We start from the raw sequence: 25,363 nt of genomic DNA, 5'->3' as shown, positions 1-25,363 counted from the left end.
CGTACTGTGCAAGTGGTTTGTAGAGCTGCCGATAGGGGATCAAGATGTTGCGGTGGCTATCGTACTGGCTTCATAACTTCACTATCGTACTGGCCCGGGTTCATATCCCGGCGGTGCTGAATATTTTTCAGTGGTATGCCGATCCCTACTTGAGGTGCTTTGTGTAAGGCAATTTGAGTGAGTACACCGTCCGTCGAATGGGGCGTTAAGCTGTGGACCCCTTGGTGCCTTTCGTAAAGAGTAGGCTAATGCCGACGCCGGGTTTCTCTCCACCCTTCAACCTTTCCTGTCCATCCCCTATGGCGCAAATGACCTCAGCTGTCGATCACCTCCCCTAAATACTTCTACCAGCTGCCGATAGTAGGAAGGGTTTTCGGTAACGTAAATGACGTCGATTTTATGTGTAAGACGGCATGTAAATCATCCGCTCTTTCTTCACCTGCCTGGTTTATTAGCCATCGGAATTCAATTAAGTGAGAAACAAGTCGTGATATAGTGTATTGCAGATGTATGTGTACGTAAAATGTGCATTCGTAGGTGTTAGATAGTTCAAAAGAAGGAACTAATCCAGGAAGCCTTGAGACCATGGAATAGCCGGTTTTTCAAGTGAGCAAAAGTTTTAACAGATTAACAGAATCGTTACCTTCAGACATGGAAATGAGGCGTATACGTCATAAACAATATGTTCGTGAATAGGGAGAATGTGTTGATAAGTAAATGAAGTTTCGACTTCCTGTTGTGACTAAATTGTCAATTTATCCTATTATAATTCCCTCAAAAGCACGAACTAATGGGTGAGAAAAGTGGGAAATCAATCCAAAATACTCAAAAGCTATAAATAGTTATCTTCATTGTTTCGGTTTTTTCATAAATTAACTGTCGGTAACTTTACGTAGACAATGCAGCTATGACTTCAATATCAATCCGCTTTGATAAAAAGTGCTCGGAAAATTAAGAGTTCAATAATCGGTTATGGTCAATGCGCTATTTCGCCATGTCAAGTCAAGAGTAATTTATGGGTTTCAAAAAAATGCCATTCAATCGAAATCCTGTTTTGGGAAAGCCATTATTACGTAACTCCAGAGTTGATTACCAATACTTAAAATTACTTGAATAATCAACCACCCGTCAACAAGTGATAAAATTTTAGAGCATAAACAATTGCTTGTGAGAAAGCTATTGACGTATAGGCGCAATGTGCGAGGTGGATTGTTGACAACTCGCGGTAGGCAAGTAGACGCAGTGGCAACGGGATTATTTACTTCGGATAACAAAAGCCTACGCAGACTCGAGTTAAGGTCGGAGGAGAGGTTGAGGCGGGAAGGTGGGGGGGGGGAGCGAATCACGTGTCCGTCGGAGGGACGCGTGACTCAAAACGGTGCTCACGGAATGCGCTAGCATCAGTCACGGCCGCGGACTCACTAGTGAACCGCAGTCACTCCAACACGTGCTTCACAGATCGAGGAACATTCTCCTCGTCCAGGGCGAAGAGAGAGAGAGTGTGGGGGGGAAGTTTTAGAAAAAAGACAATAGAATCGCGACAGCCGCACGGTGGATGAGGGAGGAGAAGGAGAGGGCCGGCAGACAGAAGAAACGCGATTACCGTCGCGGGCGGACGTGTGTTCCGGTCTAAAGAGGACGCAACTCGCGCTCGCCAACTTGTGCATTAAGCTCCTGGGAACGGTCCTCTTAGTCCTTTCGCCTTCGCCGTCACCTGGGCAACCGAGCGCAGTAAGTACGTATCCTAGGTACACACAGCAGCAGTTACCCGCTTACTTGACTTTCACCGTGAGATATTCTGGATATAAACACACGGTTAACTTTCAAAACGTCACGCAACGGTGCCTTTCGTTCTTCTCCGCTGATTTCTTTTAACTTAAATAGGCGAATGAAGAAATAATGGCGGTGATTGCGGAGTACTTAGACGAATCCCATTCTACCGCAGTTCCCTTTTGATATAGGCTCTGTAAGGAAAAACCCCGTTTCCTAACCTATGTCCGGAGCATATACTACGACAAGGAACTTATTCTGACTCACTAATTTCTTCCATCAAGAGGTTTGATCGTGACTGCACACGAGTCAAACTGCCACCTCAGTTCACGAATTAATGGCAAGTGATGCAACGCCCTTTCGTGAACAGATATTAGTATAATGCGAATGTACAGGTACATTTTTCAACCATTCTTAAAGAAGATCTTATAAACTCTTGATGCATGCTCTGAAACCGATAATGGACTAGTTATTAGGCAGCTTTTTTTTGGAAAAATAACTTTTTGGCATTATATATTTCCAAATAATTCTAATGTCATTATAACTACTTATGTTCAAATAACCTATGACTGGAAACAAGGAAGTAATTCGTCAAGACTTTCGTGTGGAGCATGGCGCTGTAATGGTTCCGAGACTTGGAATATTGGAAACGTGGACCAGAAATGGGGAATAGAAGCCATTGAAACATTGTGCTGGAGGAGAATGCTGAAGACTAAATGGACAACCATAGTAATAAACGAGGAAGTGTGTACGTAAAAGGGCAGAAGAGGATAGGACAATATGGAGAACTCTACGGCAAAGAAGAAAGAGAATGGATTAGACCCACATTGAGGCACAATGGATTAATTAGGAATGTAATAGAAGGGAAGATTCTACGAGGAAGACCAAGAGACATGCACATAGGACAAATGAAATAAAGAGGGTATCAAGGATTGAGGGCATTGACATTAAATAGAGTAAAATGGAGGACTGTAGTAAATCAATCCTTAGGATTGAAGTACTGATGATGATGTAACTAATTCGGTAAGTGCTGATCTTTTGACGTTGTTGTAACTTTAATGTATTCGCGCCCATGTTATCAGGTTTTCGCATGAACGACATGTATGTGTCTGCATAATAAATATAGAATTCTTCCGGTGGGTGGTTACTCCTCCACTGCCACTTGAGTAGGCGTAGAATCTTGGTTTACCGATACCAATATCTATGAAAATCAAGCATTGCAAAGTTCTGTTTTATTGACGTCATTTGATAGAGTGAACTCAGGGACACAAATTTTGCCTAAACGTGCTAAAGTACGTACCTAAACCCGGAAGAATATTTTTATCGATCGTCTTATAACATGTAAACATTTTGAATAATTTACACACACACACACACCATATCGTGGCCGTGGGGGTAGATAACATTCCCGTGGAACTTTTAAAATGCTTAGGAAAATGTGGGAGGAAGAGGCTATATGGGCTGATCCGTAGTATTTATGAGGAGGGAATCTGGCCGGAAGACTTTATGAGATCAGTTTTAGTTCCTATTCCGAAAAAGGTAAAGGCCACGTCATGTGAGGACTATAGGACAATTAGTTTGATATCCCACGCAGCTAAAGTTGTTCTCAGGATCATAAACAAAAGGATAGAGAGTAGGGCAAATGATTACTTAGGGGATGATCAGTTTGAGTTTAGGAAGGGGAGAGGTACGCGTGATGCTATTGCAGTAATGAGATTATTAATCGAGAGGAATATAGAACACAACCAGGAGGTATTTGCCTGTTTCGTAGATTTCGGAAAAGCGTCAGATAAGAGTGAATTGGGAAAACCTAATGAGTATATTGCAGAAAATAGGAATAGATTGGAGGGAAAGGAGGCTAATCCGCAACCTGTATATGTCTCAGACTGCTCAGGTGCGGGTGGGAAACGGGGAGTCAGGATGGGCAGTGTTAGGAAGGGGTGTAAGGCAGGGTTGCCCATTATCACCGTTGCTGTTCAACCTGTATGCAGAGGAAATGATCAAAGAGGCATGGGAAGAACTCGAGGTAGGAATGAAAGTGGGCAGGGGATTCGTAAAATCAGTTAGGTTCGCTGATGACCAAGCTTTAGTTTGTCAGTCAGCCAAGGGGCTGCAAGCATTGCTGAGTGAATTGGAAATTCAGTGCGACAGGTATGGGATGAGAATCAATATTAATAAAACAAAGGTTATGCGATTTTCTAGAAAGAAAAAGACCAAGTTTAACATTAAAATAGGAGGGATAAAACTAGAGCAGGTAGAACAGTTTACGTATCTCGGTAGTGTTTTGGACCAACAGGGTCAAAGTAGTAGGGACGTAAGGAGAAGAATTGCGCTAGGCAAAGAGGCTTTCACAAGGAGAAGGGAGTTGATGACAGGGACTTTGAGTGAGGATGTTAAGAAAAGACTCGTACAAACTTTGATATGGAGCGTAGCTATGTACGGTGCGGAAACGTGGTCATTGAAGCAGGAGGATATACGTAGACTGGAGTCTTTTGAAATGTGGGTGTGGAGAAGAATGGAGAAGGTGAAATGGACAGAGAAGAAAACAAACGAGGAAGTACTTGGTATGGTGGGCGAACAGAGGGGTTTGTTGGGAGCAATCCTATGGAGGCAGGTAAAGTGGATGAAGGGGGTGTTGACCGGCAGTGGGATGTTGAAGACTGTAATAGAGGGTAGAATGTTGGGCAAAAGAGGAAAGGGAAGGAACAGGATAGGGATGTTGGACGGGATGAAGGGAGGAAGAAAGTACTCAGAGATGAAGCGGGACCTGATATAGAGTAGGATGATGGATTTTGTGTTTTGTTAGGAGTAATAAAATATTTGTTTGGTAGTTGTGTCCATCCAAAAGCCTACCTTATCCGGTAGATTACCTTAAAAAATATATATATATATTATATATGCTCATATATCCACATTTTTTCTCGCAGGGATTGAAAATGTACCAGAATACATTTTACCCGGATATTTTTCCCTTACCCAGGTCGGGGAACGTTATTATTATCCCTTGTCGTTAGTCGAAAAAATGACATCTTAAATATATCTGTTCTACATTTTGTTCTCTCGAATAAACTTCCGCTATAATTTCCCCACATTATTTAATTCGCGAGAGATGGAAAGGGGAAAAATAGATATTTTAAGTCCATGCGAGGTGAGATGGAAGGATAACGGGGATTACTGGAGTGATCAGTATAGAATAATATACAGCGGCGGGGACGAGAGCCAACGAGGGGTTGCCATAGTATTAAATGAAGAGGTAGGAAGAAGCGTAGTCAACATAGAACAGGTAATTGATAGAATATTACAAGTAGGGATAAAAGCAGAACCGACGAACTTGGTTATTATTCAGATATACATTCCACCGGACAACCATACGGAGGAAGAGATCGATAGGATATACGATCAATTTCAGGACATAATCGCGTGTGTTCCTTCAGGGGAACATTTGATAGTGATGGGGGATTGGAATGCGACGGTAGGCGAAGGAAGAGATGGTGACGAGGCCGAGGAATACGGTCTAGGCACGAGGAATGACCGCGGGGAGAAAGCAGTTGAGTTCTGCAGGAGACGGGCTAGTCATCACCAACACTTGGTTTAGACACCACAAAAGGCGCAGATATACATGGCAAATGCCAGGTGACTCAGAAAGGTATCAGCTAGATTATATCCTGGTTAGACACAGTTTTAGGAACTGTGTGATAAATTCGCACAGCTTCCCGGGAGCGGATGCGAACTCTGACCACAAATTAGTTGTTATGAAATGTAGCATCCGTTTCAAAAAGATATGGCAGGGTCGGCGAGTTAGAATGGAATGTAAAAGCATTAAATGGATTGAAAAGGAAGGAGTACCAACATGCTGTAAAGGATATCATGGAGGATGTTAAAGAACTAAGTACCATCGAAGAAAAATGGGAAAGTTTCTAGAAAGGGTTGTCTAAAGCTGCAAAAGACACTATTGGAACCGGTAATGCGAAAAGGACTAGGAAACCATTGATCACGGATGAGATGATTACAAAAATAGATGGGCAGCGAAATTAAAAGAATGTAAATACAGAATTAGGGAAAATGAAGTACAAAGAATTAAACAATAAATTGAGGTGGGCAACAAATAAAGCAAAGGAAGCATGGCGGAAGACGCAGTGCGAGGATATGGAAAGTCTGCAGAGGAAGGGTGAAATTGGTGCGCTGTACAGCAAAGTTAAATCTTTATCGGGAAGTAAGAAAGGAAGATCTATGCTAACAGTTAGAGATAAGGCGGGTAAGGTAATAGTTGACCAAGGAAAGATCCAAGAGAGATGGAAGGAGTATAGAGAAGAACTGTATGGTAAAGAACTTAGACCAGCAAAGTTAGAAATAGAAAAGGTACATGACGTAGAGGAAGACAGCTTAGGTCCAGGCATACTTGACGATGAGATAGAAAGGGCATTAAGGGAGGTGAATGACAGCTCTAAGGCTCCATGGTAGGCGGACTCCGGTGCGTGCACTGCCAACTTATCAATGCCAATACGATATACGGTCATACGCAAACTTAACCAACGGTCAGAATTCAGCACTTCACGCACACGTCAGTAAAATATTGTGATCAATATTTTGTTTACAAACCTGGTATAATTCGACTAGAGAGGAAATTGGGATGGTGCGGTGGTTAACATACAGGCTTCCCACCTAGAGGGCTCTGGTTCAAATCTTGGAGACAACAAATATTTTTCATAGGTATCTCGATCCCTACTTGAGGTGCTTTGTGGAGGGCACTTTGAGTGAGTACGACGTCCGTCGGATGGAACGTTAAACTGCGGACCCCTTGGGGCCTTTCGAAAAGAGTAGGCTCATGCCAACCCCGGGTTTCTCTCCCACCTTCATCTTTTGCCATCCATCTCCAATGGTGCAAATGACCTCAGCTGTCGGTTACCTCCCATTAATAGCTACTGCTACATACTAATTCTCGCCTAGAGATCGTATTCTTCTTTATAATGGCATATTTTCTCTCAAATTATATCCCAATATTTTTTTATATTAATGGTGTTTAATACATATTGGCTTTTAAAAAGATTTATTTTTCATAATATTTAAACCAAAGAGAGGGTGTGTATTTTTACTTTCGATCAAGCAAGGGCGTTAGAGGCAATTCACGGCCGATTTCATTCGATGTTTTTGTCTTAATTGGCAAAAAATGTCCTCCTAAGCATATACGTATGTATCGTAAACACATGCATGAAGGCATTCAGACCTTTATCAAAAACGGACACTTTGACGGACACTGTTTGTGAAAGGAGGGTGTTGAGTGGAGCAATGGCGATCAGTTGACTTAGGGAATGGCATGAATTAAATGAAGGAAATAAAAACCTTGGAGGGAGTCAAAGGCAAGATGAGGAGCAGAGGAGAATGAGGAACGAACGGGAGGAAGAAGCGTTTTCCGATGGGCTGGCATCGGAAAAGAGGAAAGAAAAATCGATCGGCCATATAGGATTCATTGTTGAAAACGTATTTATGAGTTAAGAATTTTTTGAAAAACACTATTCATTGTTGAAAACGCGCCCTTGTAAACAAATTGTTGAAAATGAATCGCTGAAAATCGAAATACATTGTTGAAACATTATTGATGAATGTGAAACAGTTGAAAAATATAAATGCAACGAAGAATTTGCAGTAATATTTTTACAAAACTCGGAAGATAGTGTATATGTCATTTCAAAACATCCAAAATCTTATTTAACTACTTATTCTTTAAATAATTCGCCTACCAATGGATGCATCTCCCTTTATCTATCTCTTACTCCTTGCGATTGTAAATATATGGCGAGAATATGGACACATGAAGAGACGCTTTTGTTGTAAGCATAGGTTTCATGTAGTCCAACCAAATTGGCAAGACATTAACGTGGTCCACCTTCGGCCTTCAGAATTTGACGATTCACAAAAGTTAAAATTATCATTTGTTGTTATTTAGATATTTTAATACCCGACAAGCCACCGCTAGGGTGTGTGGCAGGGGGTGAATATTCGCCAAACTAATTTTGACCCGAATATGACCCTGTCGCGATCGGACAATTTTATCCTGATCCCTAACGTATGCAAGACAAAGACGATTAGTGAGACCCAATTAACACGATAGAACACAACTTTCTCAAGATGCCATGCGTGAATCAATAGGGATAGTAGAGGCAGTTCATTCTGAGACCCTGACAGTCTTAATCACAAAAAACCTTGACGAGGCTTGCACGCGATCCAATGATCGCTAATGAAAACAATCGCCAATTAGACAACTAGATCATCCTCGTCAACAATAGATAAATAATTCGTTCATTGTTGAGTCAGCACAAAGTTAATTAACATAGACGCTTCACAACATCGACCACGGCCATAAATTCACTGCGGCAGGGGGAGTTAATTCCGCTTTTGCCACCAAGGCGATGACCAACAGTTGCGCATCGCTGAGCGTGCTGTTTTTGTTTTACGAAGGTAAGTTCTGAAAGTTCATTCCCATTCGATGTCATAACATTTTCGAGAAATGGTCCCGTAGAATCCTGAAGTATAGATTTGGAAACCGTATCTTGTAATTCTATTCGTGTTTTTCGTGACTGCCAATAATACTACCCCATTCACGATAAGTACGCATTTATTCATCACGAGATCCCTTGCGTAGATACTGGTGCGAAAATCATCGAAATTTTTAAATTGGCGCTTGCTGGAGCACGAAGTCAAGCACTCCAAAATCGCATTGGAATAAGCTTTGTTTTGAGGGCATACGGTAGGTACATATGTATACATAATCACCACAGTCTTCCACTCTGGTCAGGGAGTCTGGTCACGTCTGTCCGTCAAGGAATCACCTCGGGGGAAGTGGGGAGAGAGGTTGGGGGAGATGGTGGTATTGCATAATGACCCCTTTGGGAGCACCCTCTCGGATGACGAAACCGACTAGACACGTCTTATATCCCCCCCACCCCTTTCCCTCCCTCTCTCTCTACTCCCTTGTGGAGGTCACTGGAGGGATCAAAAATCCCATGCGCCGGCGAAGCCACCTTCCCCTCTCCTTGAATACGTAACAATACCTCCTGGCTGGCAGGAGTATTCTCCTGCCAGCTGATTTGTCATGACGGACGAGGCATTTTCGATATCACCTATTAGAATTGAGTGAATTTAAAAACGAATGCTAATTTCAATCGAACATTATTAAACCCAGTACTCCTAATAATTAGTCGTTACTACAATCCGTCACCCTTACTCTACCACGCCATTTATCTAGGCTTGCTGCCGTTTATTTATGATATTTCTTGAGGCATGACATCATTTCCTGGGCATGGGAATTCGCCGAATGTGAAATTTTCAAATGCGTCTCCAGCTACGTATTTCTCCTTCCACTAATACGAGAGATCAAATACCACTCCTATTGCAGTTACTTTATGGAGGACGTTGCAAAAATTTTCAACATTAGGCTCTCTGAATAGATATCTTACGTACAGTTACTAGCTAGTATTGTTTTATAAGTCGTCATTCCAAAGAACTCACACTCTAAACGAGGCCATACTGCCCTCTGAAGTTAGGAATCGTAAACTGCTACGTAGGGTCAATGAACCCTGCAATCCAACCTCTGTTCTATCAATCCCTTTGGATCCCCTATACTAAGGACCAGAGTCATAAGGGTTTGGAGTAAGGAGCAAAAGGATTGTCCATTGAATGCACGCATTGGGAGTTATATGCGCTGAAAATAGTGTTTTTTTTTAATCTTTCTTAATTGTAGCGATCCTTTAACTCATTACTCTTTTATCTTGATACTGGATGCTAGATGTTGGCAATGGTTATATATATATATATATATATATATATATATATATATATATATATATATATATATATATATATATATATATATGTATATGTATATATATATGTACATATGTATATATATACTATATAGTATAATAGAGCCACATTCAAGATATAAAAATATTGAAGTCCTCATCATTAAAATTCCAAGAAAGACCATTAAGTCGAGTCTAAAAAAAACTTTTTAAAAAATCGAAAAGTATTTTTTTTGATCTATCATTTTTTTCTAGCAACGCAATTTAACACTGAGCCACGGTTATGAATGCGTCCGCATAAAATGCATAATATTCATGATAAAACTGGGCTAATTTCCAATCAAATTGGGCTAAATCAAACTTTCCCGATAAAAACGTTTTTATTATGTCTTCAATTAATCCGCAAAAATAATTTTTTAAGTAAAAAAATTGGAACCAGAGAGAGAAACACGGCCGGAAAACTTTTTTTTTCGAAATTGGCGACCGACACCTGTTCCGCTTGAAAACAAGAATACACCACCTGTCGACAAGAGATTTGTTTATTTTTTTTCCAGTCACAAAAATCGATGTTCTCTGCGAAGATGGGCAGGCATCCAATGTCTCTCACCCTCTTGAAGGCAGCACGCTTGGCGTACGGTAATAGACTGACACGCAAACCTATGGCGTGTTCGAGATGCTTGAAACACACGATAGAGCCTCTTCTCGTGCCATAAGATGAGAGGAAAAATCTAAGGAGATCGCACTTCTAATTAGTTTCCCGTTCTCTTCATAACAGTCGCCTGTCAAGAGGAATAGATTGCCTGAGTAAGATACTTCCAAAACTCATCCTAGATGGTTTTAATTGCATATTTCCATTTTATTATCCCTTACCCGGTAGAGCAAATGAAAGTTGTCTGCTTGGATTTTGACGAGAAAAGAGTTCGGTGTATTTTTAGGAAAAAGCTCTGATTTGAATGGCACTTTAGGAGGTACAAGCCTATCGAAATATATTTCGTTCACCATTTACGTATTAGCCAATATGAGTTCTACATAAAATCTTGTATATATAATCTAATATATTGTATATATAATCTAATCTATATAATTACTTGTATGGTATAGTCATAAATGGTATTTAAAGAATGTTTTATATGGGCACAGAATGAAAATCGCTACATGTCTTGGCTTCATTTACAAAGAAACACCCATAGACACCCTTTCTTTTTGTCAAAAAATCTGTTAGAAAGGGAATTATGGAGAATTTTTGTGGAATGTTTTATGAGTGAAAGTCATCTTTCTCTAGCCGGACAAGTCGGGATCCTTTTCATGGAAGATTACATATCTTTTATTGCACCAACCTGAATCTTAAAGCTCCCGTTACATGAAATGTATTGATTACTTTTTTGCTAATGCAATTAGTTTAATTCCTACGCATTTATGCATTCTTCCTTTGGTGGGTTGCGTGGAAAATGGTAAAAAATAAACAATATGACGATAGTCGTGGACCAAAATTTCGCCAATATTAATTAGATTGACTAATATTGAATTAAACCTCTGATTGATTGAATGAAAAGTAAGAAAAGTGCCTTGATTTTTTTACTCTTCCAGTAAGGGGTAACGTGGGTAACGGTATAATAAATAAACAATCAGGCATAAATGGACAATATGGAGACAACGGGCAACTAAAATTTCCCTTCTATTGATTAGAGTGAATAATGTCGTATTAAAGATCTGATTGCATGAAGGAACAGTAAGAAAAGTGGCGTGAATGTTATAATTGAACGTTTTTGAAACCATTATCAGTTGGTTTGTTAGAATTTGCGTTGGCGCAGTGCAACGATAATCTGAATCTCTTTGTAATGTCTCTTTTCTACATGGCCATTTCACAAGATTTGAAATATTTACCAACGTCCTAAGTTCCTCACGGTGAACTTTGATAAATTCAGACGCAGCTTTGCACTATACGTTGCCATATTATCTAGAAAAATCTAGAACGTATTTCCAAAGAAAACATTTACATAGGATCAACCAGGAAAAATAATATATCTCATCAAATAACCTTGTTCCAAAGGTCATTTTTTTCCGCATAAAGACAAGCTGACAATGCAAACTGAAAACCAAGCATTCACACAAATGTTAATATTTTAAAAGTATACTTACATTGGGTCAATTATTTGACTGAATGCTCGATGTAACATATATAGATATATCCATACACTATTCTTACTCATTCTTAGCTTCAATGTCTTCTTATTTTTATAGACTGAAAATGGAGGAAACATAATACTATCATGATCATATTGTCATATTTCGTTAAAAATAAATGAGAATAAGAAATTGATAGATAGATAGATAGATAGAGGTCTTTATTTGGGCGAAATTGAGACCAAATGGTCCCTTCTTCCATTTAACCCATCGTCGTATACATATTATATTAGGCATCAAACTTATAGTTACATTCATATGTACACATAAATACGCATAGACAGACATACTATATATTCATTTAGCACAAATTTGCACATCGAAAAGGAAAAAGTATATATATATATATGTACACACACACACACATACACATTGATGGTATGATATAATTGGCATTTAATGAGATCACAAATAAGCGTTTTCGAAATGGTTAGTCAACAGGAAAACCAGACAAGATTGGCAACATAGCATTAGACCCATAAACCATAAATATATACCATAAACCGAATTTCCTGAAATTCAACATGTGAATTGAACTCGATCCCCAGTTTAAATATTTTTCATGTACCCAAAGTCATTATTCGTGCAGCTGATAGGTTTACAAGTCCAATCACTGCAAAGAAGCCCGAGGAAACGGATTAATTAGCGACATTTGAACATAATTTTGTTTAGAGGAGAAATTCTAATTCATTTCTGATATTGTGTACATTTCAGGTCGAAACTATTACACCATCAATGGGATTGCCATAACTTTCAGAAAATATATTTCGTATTGAAATTGAAAATAAACAACTTGGCTTTTCCACATAGAACATTTTTTATTTACGACCTAGGTTTCGTTATGGCATAACATTGTCAGGTGAAAATACAGGTCAAACACCCTTCCGATTTCCACATTTTTCGGGCTGCGTCCGTGTATGTCGTTTAAATTCACAACAGTTTCGCCAGCTATCCTGCTGGCGTCCTCAGGTCAAGGATGAAAAGAAGCTCGTTGTCCCGTCTTATATTGGGGAATTCCGGCGCCAATACAGGGAAATTTCTTCGGCCAATCAGGGAAGGTCCTCATATTTGCGCGGTATAATTCTTTTCCACGCCTTGTGGAGTGGATAACTATCCTCTCTGTTAAAGTTTTCTGGCCTTTTTAACGATTTCAATGGCCTCTCTAATTATCCTCAGAAAGTATTTTTCTTCTTTCGATATTATTCTAGCGTCGTCGAACAGAATAGAGTGTCCGGGTTCACTCCAGGCGTGCTCAGCGATGGCCGATGCTCTAAACTGTTTGGTCTTGGTTGCTCTCTGATGTTCATCCGACAAGATTTAAGGTCGATTAAAACTCAAACTGTCAAACGATGGACGTCTATTTTTAATACGAAGTTTTTTAACCGACGCGGAAATGTTTTACCTTATTAAGCGTGAATAAACCACAAGATATTCATTCATATTTTAATAAGTAGGATTAAAAATTCGCTACCAATATTTATCAATGTCTAGCTTCATAAATCATCGATGGCTTAAGAAATACTTCGCTCTCCCTAAAGGATAGCAACAAAGGACATCGTAAATGTGATCAAATAGATATGTTTAAGGCCCGTGGGGTAAAACCTCATCAGCAGGACTATGCAACGCGATCGCTTGTATGCCAAACATAGGCAGGCGCCTTGAAAAGTGTGTCAGGTAGACGGAATGATAAAGAGACTACAGCAGCGAGGGGGGGACTCCCCTGCGTCAGTTATTACGAGGCGACCGACACCATAACAGCAAAGGGCAAAGCAAACACGTCGCGCGGGAATGTCAAAGCTTCGCGTCGTCATGGTCAACGCTGTGTTGCGGAGGGAGGAATGGGAGGCAAGGTCGCGCGTGGAGGGAAGCAAATGCGAGTGTGTACATGGAAAAATCATGATAATTATATTAAAAAAAAATATATATATATATATATACATACGAGGGTCATCCGGAAAGTAGTACCCGTTCGTGCCGCATGAAGTGCTGACGACGCGAGTAGCCGCTGGACGAGGTCAGATAGCTTCAGTGGCTTGTCTGCCTTCTCTGAGCCAAGTTGCGTGACGCTAGCATTGCCTGTGTTGTTTCTGTGATTGTTTACAATGTTTAAAAAAACTGGTGAGCTCAGTTGACGAATTCGTGAGGAACGATCGGCGCGTCACAATTGATGACATCTGTGAGCATTTTCCCAATGTTTCTCGAACAATTGTTCATGAAATTGTTAAACACCATCTGCATTATGCAAAAATTTGTGCAAGATGGGTCCCTCGCGTATCTCAATGAGCTGGCGGCGAAGGACTATGCAGCAGGAATACAGAAACTTGTCACACGTTATGACAAATGCCTTAATTTGCTTGGAGATTATGTTGAGAAGTAGTTTAAAGTATCCTCTTTCAAATAAAATTTTTTATGTTTGTTAATATTTACTTTTGTGTCTTTATTTCACGAACGGGTACTACTTTCCGGATGACCCTCGTGTGTGTGTGTGTGTATATATATATATATTTCTATTGTTCTTTGTTGTAATGCGTGCACTCATCGCGATGGTGCGGTGGCTACCGTACTGGGTTCCCACCCAGTGGGCCCGAGTTCAAATACCGGCGGTTTTGAATATTTTTCAGTGGTATCTAGATCCCTACTTGAGGTTCTTTGTGGAGGGCACTTTGAGTGAGTACGCCGTCCGTCGGATGGGACGTTAAGCTGTGGACCCCTTGGCGCCTTTCGTAAAAGAGTAGGCTAATGCCGACGCCGGGTTTCTCTCCACCCTTCATCCTTTCCTGTCCAGCCCCTATGGTGCAAATGACCTCAGTTGTCGGTCGCCTCCCCTAAATACCACTACTACTACGAATGATCCCAGGGTAAAATTCCAGACTAAACGTCGGCTATTTTAACTCTCCAGTGAAAAAGAAAAAGAGTTGATTCACATGGAAGGGAATTGGCTCTTTAATACAGAACTTTTCCATTCATATGAGTAAGGATGTTAAGAATAGACTCGTTAAGATCATTATATGTAGTGTTGTTAAGTGCGGTAAAATGTACCCGTTGTTGTCAGATTTGAAAACCTCGTTAACATTAGCTCCAGTCGCTAACCAGCGTCTATGAATACAGTGTCACAACAATCGAAAACACTCCGCTACATTGCCACAGGACAAAAAAAATTCCGCTGCCTAACGATCTAAAGAAATAGAGAGAGAGAGGTCAGGTGAAGACGACACACTTACCGTTTGGGCTGGAAGGTCAACGGTCAACATTGCGTCACCCATCGTCAACACCGTAACATTTAGACCTTGAGTTTGAGAAGAATGCCGACTCCATTAGATACGTCCGTCCCACATCATTAATCGTGAAACATAATCAAACTAAATTCAATCCAAACTGACCAAATTCACATTTAAGGGTAATTAATTATATGATGTTCCGGTAAAAAGCCCCTTTTCCAACCGTTGACGCAATCTCATGTAATCGGCAGGCATGTAACAATTCGGTTGCATTGCCCTACGAAGTCTTTAACGAAATTTTCATTGTTTGTTAATCGTTGACGTAACAGTTAGATGAAATGAACACATTTTCGCGCCATAGCTTCTAAGCATAGGTCACGTGACTTACTATTTTCCTTCAGCGCTTTTTAAAAATCGTGGCCATCACATTGGATCTATATACCCATGATGCAACACGAATTTTCATGCTTGGAGAATGATTCATTTTAAGCTGTGATATATGAATATAGGATCAAATATTATTTTATTATATATTATGTTATTCTTATTATATTTGATAAAACAACATTAAACATGAAGGATTCGATAGAATAAATTGGGAAAAACTAATGAATATATTGCAGAGGCTTACACGGGGAGGAGGGAGTTGATGACAGGGGCGTTGAGTAAGGATGTTAAGAATAGACTGGTTAAGATCATTATATGGAGTGTTGTTAAGTGTGGCGCGGAAACGTGGTCAATGAAGCAGGATGATAGACATAAATTGGAGGCTTTTGAAATGTGGGTGTGGAGAAGAATGGAGAAATGGACCGAAAGGAAAACAAATGAGGAAGTACTTGGTATGGTGGGCGAAGAGAGGGGTTTGTTGGGAGAAATCCTGTGGAGGCAGGAAAAGTGGATGAAGCGGGTATTGACCGGCAGCGGGATGTTGAAGACTGTAATAGAGGGGAGAATATTAGGCAAACGAGGAAAGGGAAGGAACAGGATAGGTATGTTCGACGGGATGAAGGGAGGAAGTAATTACTCAGAGATGAAGAGGGACCTGATATAGAGTAGGATGCGGGGTTGTGTTTTGTTAGAAGATTTTTATTTGGTAACTGTGTCCATCCAAAATCTACCTTAGCCGGTAGATTACCTAATAATATTGCAGAAAATAGGAATAGATTGGAGGGAAAGGAGGCTAATCCGCAACGTGTACGTGTCTCAGACTGCTCAGGTGCGAGTGGGGGACGGAGAGTCCGGTTGGGCAGTGCTAGGAAGAGGTGTAAGGCAGGGTTGCCCCTTATCACCGTTGCTGTTCAACCTGTATGCTGAGGAAATGATTAAAGAGGCATGGGAAGAACTAGAGGTAGGAATGAAAGTGGGAGGGGAATCATTGGATTTGTAAAATCAGGTTTGCTGAAGAGCCTTAATGCATTACGTAATTGTCAGTAATAGTTGCTTATCTCTGAAGTGTTTGGACCAAAATAGTAGTAGTAGTAGTTTTAAGGGGAGGCGACCGACAGCTAAGGTCATTTGCGCCATAGGGGATGGACAGGAAAGGATGAAGGGTGGAGAGAAACCCGGCGTCGGCATTAGCCTGCTCTTTACGAAAGGCGCCAAAGGGTCCGCAGTTTAACGTCCCATCCGACGGACGGCGTACTCACTCAAAGTGCCCTCCACAAAGCACCTCAAGTAGGGATCGAGATACCTCTAAAAATATTCAACACCGCCGGGATTTGAACCCGCGCCCTCAGGGTGGGAAGCCAGTACGTTAGCCCCCGCACCATCTCGATCCCCCACCAAAATAGTCAAAGTAGTAGGGACATAAGGAGAATAATTGTGTTAGGTAAAGAAGTGTTAGCCAAACATGGAGTTGAGAATTCATGACAGGGACGTTGAGTAAGGATCTTCAGAAAAGACTCGTAAAAACTTTGAAATTGAGCGTTTCTATGTGCGGGGCGGAAACATGGTTATTGAAGCAGGATGTTACAAGGTCTGTTAAAAATAATACTTGATTTTATTAGCTACCGTTTAATCATGCTTATCCCCTTCAAAAAACAGCCTTTGGCTCCCAATACAACGGTTCCAACTTTTTACCAGCTTTAGAATGCCTCCTGGAACGCTTCTTTTGGGATAGCCTTTTAAGTCTAGGGAACAATTTTGTTGTATGCCTCAAATAGTTTCTAATCGGCGTCCTTCAAAGTTGGATTTCAACTTTGTAAATAGAAAAAAAATCCGCTGGTGCAATATCCGGAGAGTAGGGTGGCTGGGGGATCACTGGTGAGCTGTTTTTGGCCAAAAACTCGGCAACAGTCAATTATGTGTGCGCTGGTGTGTTTTAGTGATGAAAGAACCAATATTTGTTTTTCCATGACTCGAAGGCTTAGATGGGACTCTTATGGGATGATGTTGGTGCGAAATAGGATGGTAAAGTTGAAGTGGACAGAAAAGGAAAACAAACGAGGAAGTGGTAGTCATGCTAGGGGAGGAGAGGGGAACGTTGGGAGATAATCGACGTAGAAGGGGCAAGTGGATGCTGGAGATAATATTGAGAGGATATGGGATGCTGAAGCTTGTAACAGGGGGAAGAATGTTAAGCTAGGAGGGTAAGGGGAGGAATGTATGAGACCTTTTTAGAAAACTTGAAAGAAGGTAAGGAATATGTAGTTTTGAGAAATGATTTTTTTGGAATGCTTGGTTTTAAGGTATTTGTTGGTGTGTTAGGCTAAAAAGTATGGCAGTGCCTAGTTCCTGTGGCAACAAAAAAATACTTAAACTGGCAGAGTTCTGTTTTAAACGATAAATTTGCTTGCTTAGTTCATAATAATTTATGAGCTAGTTTTTTAAAAAGGTCAACTCATTTGAGGAAATCATTTAATAAAAATTGCAAAAAAGGCACCAATGAAAGAATCATACAGCCTTTTAATTTCTTATTATAACTTCAGGTTGAACATTTTCATGAATTTAAAGAGTTTCAGTAGTCATTGCAAACACACGTACATATCCCACGGAAGTTTATACTGTTTACATTATTGAACTGAGGAAGACGGTTCTAATTATATTGAAACGGCATCTGCGGTTATCAACAAAGTTGCATCGTTACTCTTCATTGAATGGTAAAATGTGTAAACTTTGTTATGAAAAGTGATGGTTTATTTCTCATCAGAAAAAAAATAGCCAACATATTCACAGCTTAACACGTGAAATAAGAGCATTGGGGGTGCTATACCTTCGAACAGATTATGATATTTCCTAGTATATTCCCAAAAGGTTACATGGTTTTTCATCAACACCAAGAACGAAATCCTTAGGTGGATTCTCCACGTGCAATCTTACGCAGAAGATATTAGTCGTGGTGACTGGAGTTATCGTGGGTCAAAATTTACGTTTGTAGTATCGCCAGTGTTTTTATAATGTGAACGTACGCTCGTATTTCCTATTTGGAAGAAGATAATGTACACATGTATGTAATGGCAAAGATAAAATTATCCGGGATTGGATTAAAGACTATCTGAATGATCGGGTACAAAGAGTAGTGATGGATGGAGATAACTGAAATGCAGTAGAAGTTACTTCAGGTGTTCCCCAGGGTAGTGTTATCTCTTTTATTCCTTCTTTGCGTAAACGACTTTGACTCCGTAGTCACTGGTAAGGTACGTTTATTCGCCGACGATGCAGTGGTTTACCGTGATATCCGTGATCCCGAGGAAACAGCAGCTTTATCAGATGACCTTAATGCGATACAGTACTGGGGCGACACTTGGCAATTAGAATGAAACTTTAAAAAGTACGTAGTCATATTCTTTCTGGAAAAAGAGCGTATTCCCACCCGAACGCCTATTGCATTGGGAACATCAAAATGGAATATGTAGACTCAATTAAACACCTAGATGTTACCCTCACTCACGATCTCTCCTGGGTGAAACACATGCGGGGAATATGTGGACAAGCTAACACAAAATTAGGATTTATTAGAAGAGTACTGGGTAAATGTGATGAAAAGGTCAAAGAGAAGTGTTATCTGCCACTGTCCAGGCCTCATTTAGAATGTGCTGCTAGTATACCATGGGATCATCATGAAGTTGGTTTGATTGCCGAATTGGATCGCGTGCAGCGTAGAGGAGCTAGATGTGTAAAACGTTGTAATAATAAACTTAGTAGCGTATCCAAAATAACAAAGCAGCTAGGCTGGGAAGCACTCACGGAGCGAAGGTTAAATTACAGATTGAAGCTATTGCATAAATTTGGAAGGAGGTCTCTTTAGCAGTGATGCTGAAAATTTATTATTACCCCTATCGTACTCTGGTAGGAGATATCATGTCAATAAAATTAGAGAGATCAAGTGTAGAACAAATAGATTTAAGATTTAATTTTTACCACGAACGATAAGGAATCAGAATAAGATGAAATAACATTGTCGACCGCGGTAGGGTTATGTTCGGGTCAAAATTAGATTGTTGTGCACTCACCCCCTGCCACACACCCTAGCGGTGGCTGGCAGGGTACTAAAATAAAATAAAAATGCAAATAAATGGCCGATCCACGTTATGATTTGCAGTCAATTCATTCGTTGCGATTGTTATCGGGTTATCTAAACATGGCACGGGTACTGAAAGTTTGATAATCTATCGTATATCCTATCAATCGGGTGCACACATAAAAGTCAAGATATTGTTTAATTTGACATTATATAGATTACACGCATCCTCGCTAATTAAAACATAACCATAAACACATTAATCAACCCGAAGGTCGGTTTAGTAGGTGATGGTAGAGTTCACCCAGTACTAAGCCCTATACGGCGTGTGAAATTCAAACATCAGGATAGGGGGGCCAGTTCCTTTCCCTGTGCCGGTTATGGTTTCCCAGGAAGACCTGGTACCCGAAAAATCACTTTAGCTTGGGTGGAGCTGCAGGTGCCCAGAGTGCTGTGCCCGGGAATTGAACCTGGGACCTCCGGTCAGCAGTACAACGCTCTAACCACTGGACTACCGCGACCCACCTTCGCTAATTATATGTATTCAATTTTCACAACCGAATCTGAGAATTAAAACTACCATCAGTAAAAAAACCGGATTGGCGTCATAACGTTTCAAACCGGTAGGTTGAAAAAAAATGTAACACTTGGGAAAATTTAGGTCCTGTGCTATTTCAATTGTTTCAATTGAGTGACGCGAAAAGGTCATTAGGACTTGTGCAGTTGTATAAGGTTAACTCGGAAAAAGGTTTTTTTCCTCTTAATTTTTTTTTTTTAAGTGACCGGAAACTATAGCATGCCTTGTCAGGCAACAAGACACTCGAATCGCGCGGCCATAGAGGGAACCGGGAGGGGGTGATAGGAGGTAAATAGCGCATGCGCACAAGGGGAAAAGCAACAGGTGACGACGTGACTAGATTATCTCTGGTCGTTATCTAAAAACCCTTGAGTCTGGCGTTTCCACGGACACACGCGAGCTTTTCAATCGATTCCTGTCTGTAGTGAAATTCAGTGCGACAGGTATGGGATGAGAATCAATATTAATAAAACAAAGGTTATGCGATTTTCTAGAAAGAAAAAGGCCAAGCTTAACATTAAAATATGAGGGCAAAATCTAGAGCAGGTAGAACAGTTTACGTATCTCGGTAGTGTTTTGGACCAACAGGGTCAAAGTAGTAGGGACGTAAGGAGAAGAATTGCGCTAGGCAAAGAGGCTTTCACTAGGAGGAGGGAGTTGATGACGGGGACGTTGAGTAAGGATGTTAAGAAAAGACTCGTAAAAACTTTGATATGGAGCGTAGCTATGTACGGTGCGGAAACGTGGTCATTGAAGCAGGAGGATAGACGTAGACTGGAGGCTTTTGAAATGTGGGTGTGGAGAAGAATGGAGAAGGTGAAATGGACAGAGAAGAAAACAAATGAGGAAGTACTTGGTATGGTGGGCGAAGAGAGGGGTTTGTTGGGAGCAATCGTATGGAGGCAGGAAAAGTGGATGAAGGGGGTGTTGACCGGCAGTGGGATGTTGAAGACGGTGATAGAGTGTAGAATGTTGGGCAAAAGAGGAAAGGGAAGGAACAGGATAGGGATGTTGGACGGGATGAAGGGAGGAAAAAAGTACTCGGAGATGAAGAGGGACCTGATATAGAGTAGGATGATGGATTTTGTGTTTTGTTAGGAGTAATAAAATATTTGTTTGGTAGTTGTGTCCATCCAAAAACCTACCTTAACCGGTAGATTACCTTAAAAAAAAAATATCAGTCAAGACACGCGAACGATGAACGAGAGGCGTGCGTGCTAATCTGCCACGCATATTATTGTACACGCCTTAATGCCAGCAGCTCGGAATGGGAGGACGGGACGACGTCTAGACATTTTTAGCCCACTCACCCCTCCCATTTCGGCTAAGTTAATGCCTACATTAGAAAGAAAAGAAACAGGCAAGCAAACGAATGAGCGGAAATTCCTTCGGTAAGCGTCTTTGCGGAGACTGGAAACAAGGACGAAGCGGGGAGCAATGGTGTCTCTCATTCACGGTCATCACTCCTCGTGACTTTTCTTTTTATCATCCGCGCTTTTTTTTCTCAAGCCTTTTGGATCGCGAAGGAGTAAAAAAAAACATTCCTCCATTCCCTTCCGGCCTAAGAGTTGTGCTTCTCAGGGAAAACGGGTGGAAGGGGGGGGGGGTGCGTGTGTGTGTGTGTGTGGGCGATGACTCTTGTCTGCCCGCGCATAAAACCCGACGCGGCCGGTAACCTCTCCCTCTTAACCGTTAACAGCCATTCGCGGCCGTTACAGTCATGGCGATATTTAGAGGCCGAAGAAGCTAGGCTAGCTACAAGACGAAACGTGTTGCGTCGACTCAGTCATGATACTCCGGCTTAGGTTGAACTATGCATATTCGCGTTGGAGGCTAGAATTATACTTAAGTACTTAACTTACAAGTGCTTAAGAATTATACTTGTACAATATTGTATACAAGGGTGTGTCGATACATAACTCGTAAATCTGGATAGAAGCACCCAATAATCAAAGTAACTTTATGGAATTGTTTTCTCTTTTCTACGTATTCACCCTGTTGTATGTTTAGAGACACATCCCATTTCTTTACCAGTCCTTGATAGCCAGCAGCATAGATATATTTTGTTTACTTTGCAGCAAATGAGTAACCTCTACTGCCACCCAAATGATTTTTTATAAGGACCCGAACAAATGAAAATCGCTTCGGAAGAACACAAGTGTGACAGATCTCTTAGGGGAATTAGGCTGGGAACAACTTGAAGTACGGAGAGAACAAGCCAGGCCTAGACTTATAGAAAGGTTCAGAACAAACGAGTTTAACTATGACACTGAAGGAATTATAATGGCCCCACACTACTTAGGTAGATCAGACCACAAAGATAAACTAAGGGAGATAGATTCCAGGACAGATAGGTACAAATACTCATTCTTTCCCCGAACAATCAGAAATCATAATAGTAAGAAACCGAAGTCACTTTAGAAATATTGAAAACATTGAATTTACAAGTCGGAGCAAAGTTAAACACTGCAAAGCTGTTAGGTATACTTTCAGGTGCATGTGTATGTAAGATGTAGATTGAGTGTTTGCATGTTTGTGGGGTGTAAGTGTTCATGCATGAATGTATGCCATGTTTTTTTTGTGGATATATGATTTTGTGGTTATTGCATGCGGTTTTTTTCTTTTTCTTTTCTAAATTACGGGTGGTGTCCTAACACCCCCCGCCACACGCCCTTGCGGCGGCTTGCGGGGTATTAAGTAGATGTAGATGTAGATGACTGTACGGTGGATTTCCCAGCGTTCCCAATGGTACACGTATGTCGCTCGTAACAGCTCCTACCGGCGTTTGTCTTGGCGAAGTTTACGACTTATTTATTGATAATTAAACATTATTCAACTATCAATCCCAGGGGAGCTTAGTGGAATTACAAGGATTTATCTCAGTTTCGCTATAGGGAAGATACTTTAAGAAGAGTCGGGTCAAGAAAGATTTGGAATAAAATATTTCTTTTTTGTTTTGTAATCCCAGGAAATCATAGGTAAGAGAGTTTTCTCATAGTTTCTCTGCCCATATAACCTCAAAGTGTTTCTCTAACGGCAAAGGAGAAATTCACCTTTCACGACGAATCAATCCGGCATACGTACCGATTAGATTGTCATGCTTATGGGCCATATTATCAACAAAATATAATTCTTTATTCATTATTTTTTTAGGCCAAAAGTAGTAATTTTCCAATTTCTCTTCAGAGTTTCTCGTGATATAATTCCTAGTTTTTTCCTCGACATCTCCGCTGGGAAATTAAATAGGAGGTCTGTCTCACAATTACGTGAAGCAATCGAGAGAGCATAGGTTGTTTCCTAATAGTATTCACTCACTCCATCCGTCCTCTTGAGCTCACGTTCTCAAGTAGACATCATTGAAGATAGAGAATTCTCGCTCAATTCACCCAGAGTGTGGAATATGGCACATGGTATTTAGAGCGCAGGTTATTAAAAACATTTTCCCCATAATAATATGTAAAAAAGTTTTAATTTCAACAGATTATTGATAAATGAATTTTTGACTCCAAATTAGTGTGATCTTGGAATTCATTAGATCTTTTTGCTGCCCTAAATGCATCATTTGAAATTTTTTCGACATGATAATACGTGAAATGACCTTTATACTTCAAGCAGTAGTAGTATTTAGGGGAGGCGACCGATAGCTGAGGTCATTTGCGCCATTAGGGATGGACAGGAAAGGATGAGGGGTGGAAAGAAACCCGGCGTCGGCATTAGCCTACTCTTTTACGAAATGCGCCAAGGGGTCTGCAGCTTAGCGTCCCATCCGACGGACGGCGTACTCACTCAAAGTGCCCTCCACAAAGCATCTCAAGTAGGGATCGAGATACCTCTGAAAAATATTCAACACCACCAGGATATGAACCCGGGTCCTCTGGGTGGGAAGCCAGTACGATAGCTACCGCACCAATCCCGATCGCCCTTTATATTTCAATAAATTATCAACCAATGAACGTTTGAGCCCAAATAAGTGTTATTATGGTATTAAATTGTTTTTTTTACATCGACAAAACCTCCCAATAAAGAAAAATTTTTAAGCAATAATACAACAAAAATAAATCTTTCATTTTCAATGCTGTATCAACAAATAAACTGTGGACTCAAAATTATTGTGGTTATCTTAGTTTGTTTGTTACCCTATATCAACATCGTTTGTGATTTTGCTACAATTACGAGAACGATTACTAGAGTAAATTTCCGAACTGGTTTGAGTTGTCATCCTAAATTTATGACGCTTTTCAAGATAAACAGTGAGATCCTGACGTCATTACTGCGCGAAAGCGTTCTGCGCAAGCGGAAACTGATATATTTGCAATGGCTATGTGAAAACCCTGGCAACATCATAACCGGTCACCAATCGCTAAGATACGTTTCACAAAACCCTGCTCTCAATTCTGTTTCAGAACAATATTTTCATGCCTTCAAATTTACTTTCTTTTTTTATGACCACTCCTCCCGTAAATAGGTGTAGTGGACAAGTGGCTAGAGTGATGGAATACTGACCAGATATCTCGGGTTGAATTCCGTGTGACGTTCTGGGAAATTTATTCCTGATATTCAACTTCTTTAATATTGTTTCTGGCAGCAAACTTCTCCTTTTGTGCACAAAAATTCTTCAATTTAACGTAATTTCTTCTTTATTTGTTGACAGATGGTTGGATCAGTATTGGTGGCTTATATATCAAGTAATGACGTCCAGATTACCAATTTGCCTTGAGCTGAAACAATGGTTTCCTGCTCATGAGTTGATTCAATTATTGTAATTGATATATTGTTTCTATTATCTAGTTTGTTTGATTATTCATCAAAATATCCGCTATTGATTGTTGAACAACTGTTTACTCATTATGTTCACCCAATATTAGGCCATAAAGATTGGTTGTAGAAATGAGAATATGAAGCACGTTGAGGGGGATGGTTTAGGCCAGGCATACTTTACGATGAGACATAAAGAGGGCATTGCGGGAAATGAAATAAAATTAGACCGTGGGGGTAAACAACATTCCCGCAGAACTACTTTTTACTTACCTTAACTAAGGTTAAGGAAAGTGTGAGAGGAAAGTTTTTATGGACTAATCGGTACCATTTATGAGAGATTAATCTAGCCTGAAGACTTTTTGAGATCAGTGCTAGTTCCTATTCCGAAAAAGGTAAAGGCTACATCATGTGGGGACTACAGGACAATAAGTTTGATGTTCCACTCAACTAAAGTGGTTATCAGAATCATCAATGAGAGGATGGAGAGCAGGGCAAAGGAATACTTAGGGGATGATCAGTTTGGGTTTAGGAAGGGGGGAGGCACGCAATCTAATGAAAACATTTGCCACCCTCAGCGTCTAGGGAATAATTAGTTCTA

At 40.5% G+C, this 25,363-nt stretch overlaps 1 protein-coding gene across 3 annotated transcripts in view; it reads left to right on the top strand.

The window, feature by feature from the left end:
• The window catches only part of LOC139698821 (alpha-tocopherol transfer protein-like), a 95,666-nt gene that overhangs the window by 27,009 nt on the left and 43,294 nt on the right, over positions 1-25,363 (top strand). The window contains exon 1 of one of the 3 annotated variants that reach the window (XM_071597753.1): positions 1,417-1,731. The exons of 1 other annotated variant lie outside the window; for it this stretch is intronic. The gene's annotated coding sequence lies outside the window, so the exon portion shown is untranslated. Of the gene's footprint in view, positions 1-1,416; positions 1,736-25,363 lie in introns of those variants that run through there. One more of the 3 variants, XM_071597752.1, reaches the window with a different exon arrangement.

This window comes from Hetaerina americana, unplaced genomic scaffold, assembly GCF_022747635.1.
Source record: "Hetaerina americana unplaced genomic scaffold, ioHetAmer1.1.p SCAF_9, whole genome shotgun sequence".
Classification (NCBI taxonomy): Eukaryota; Metazoa; Arthropoda; class Insecta; order Odonata; family Calopterygidae; genus Hetaerina; species Hetaerina americana.
Note: the sequence above shows the minus strand (reverse complement) of the source record. Positions and strands in the feature narration are given on the sequence as shown.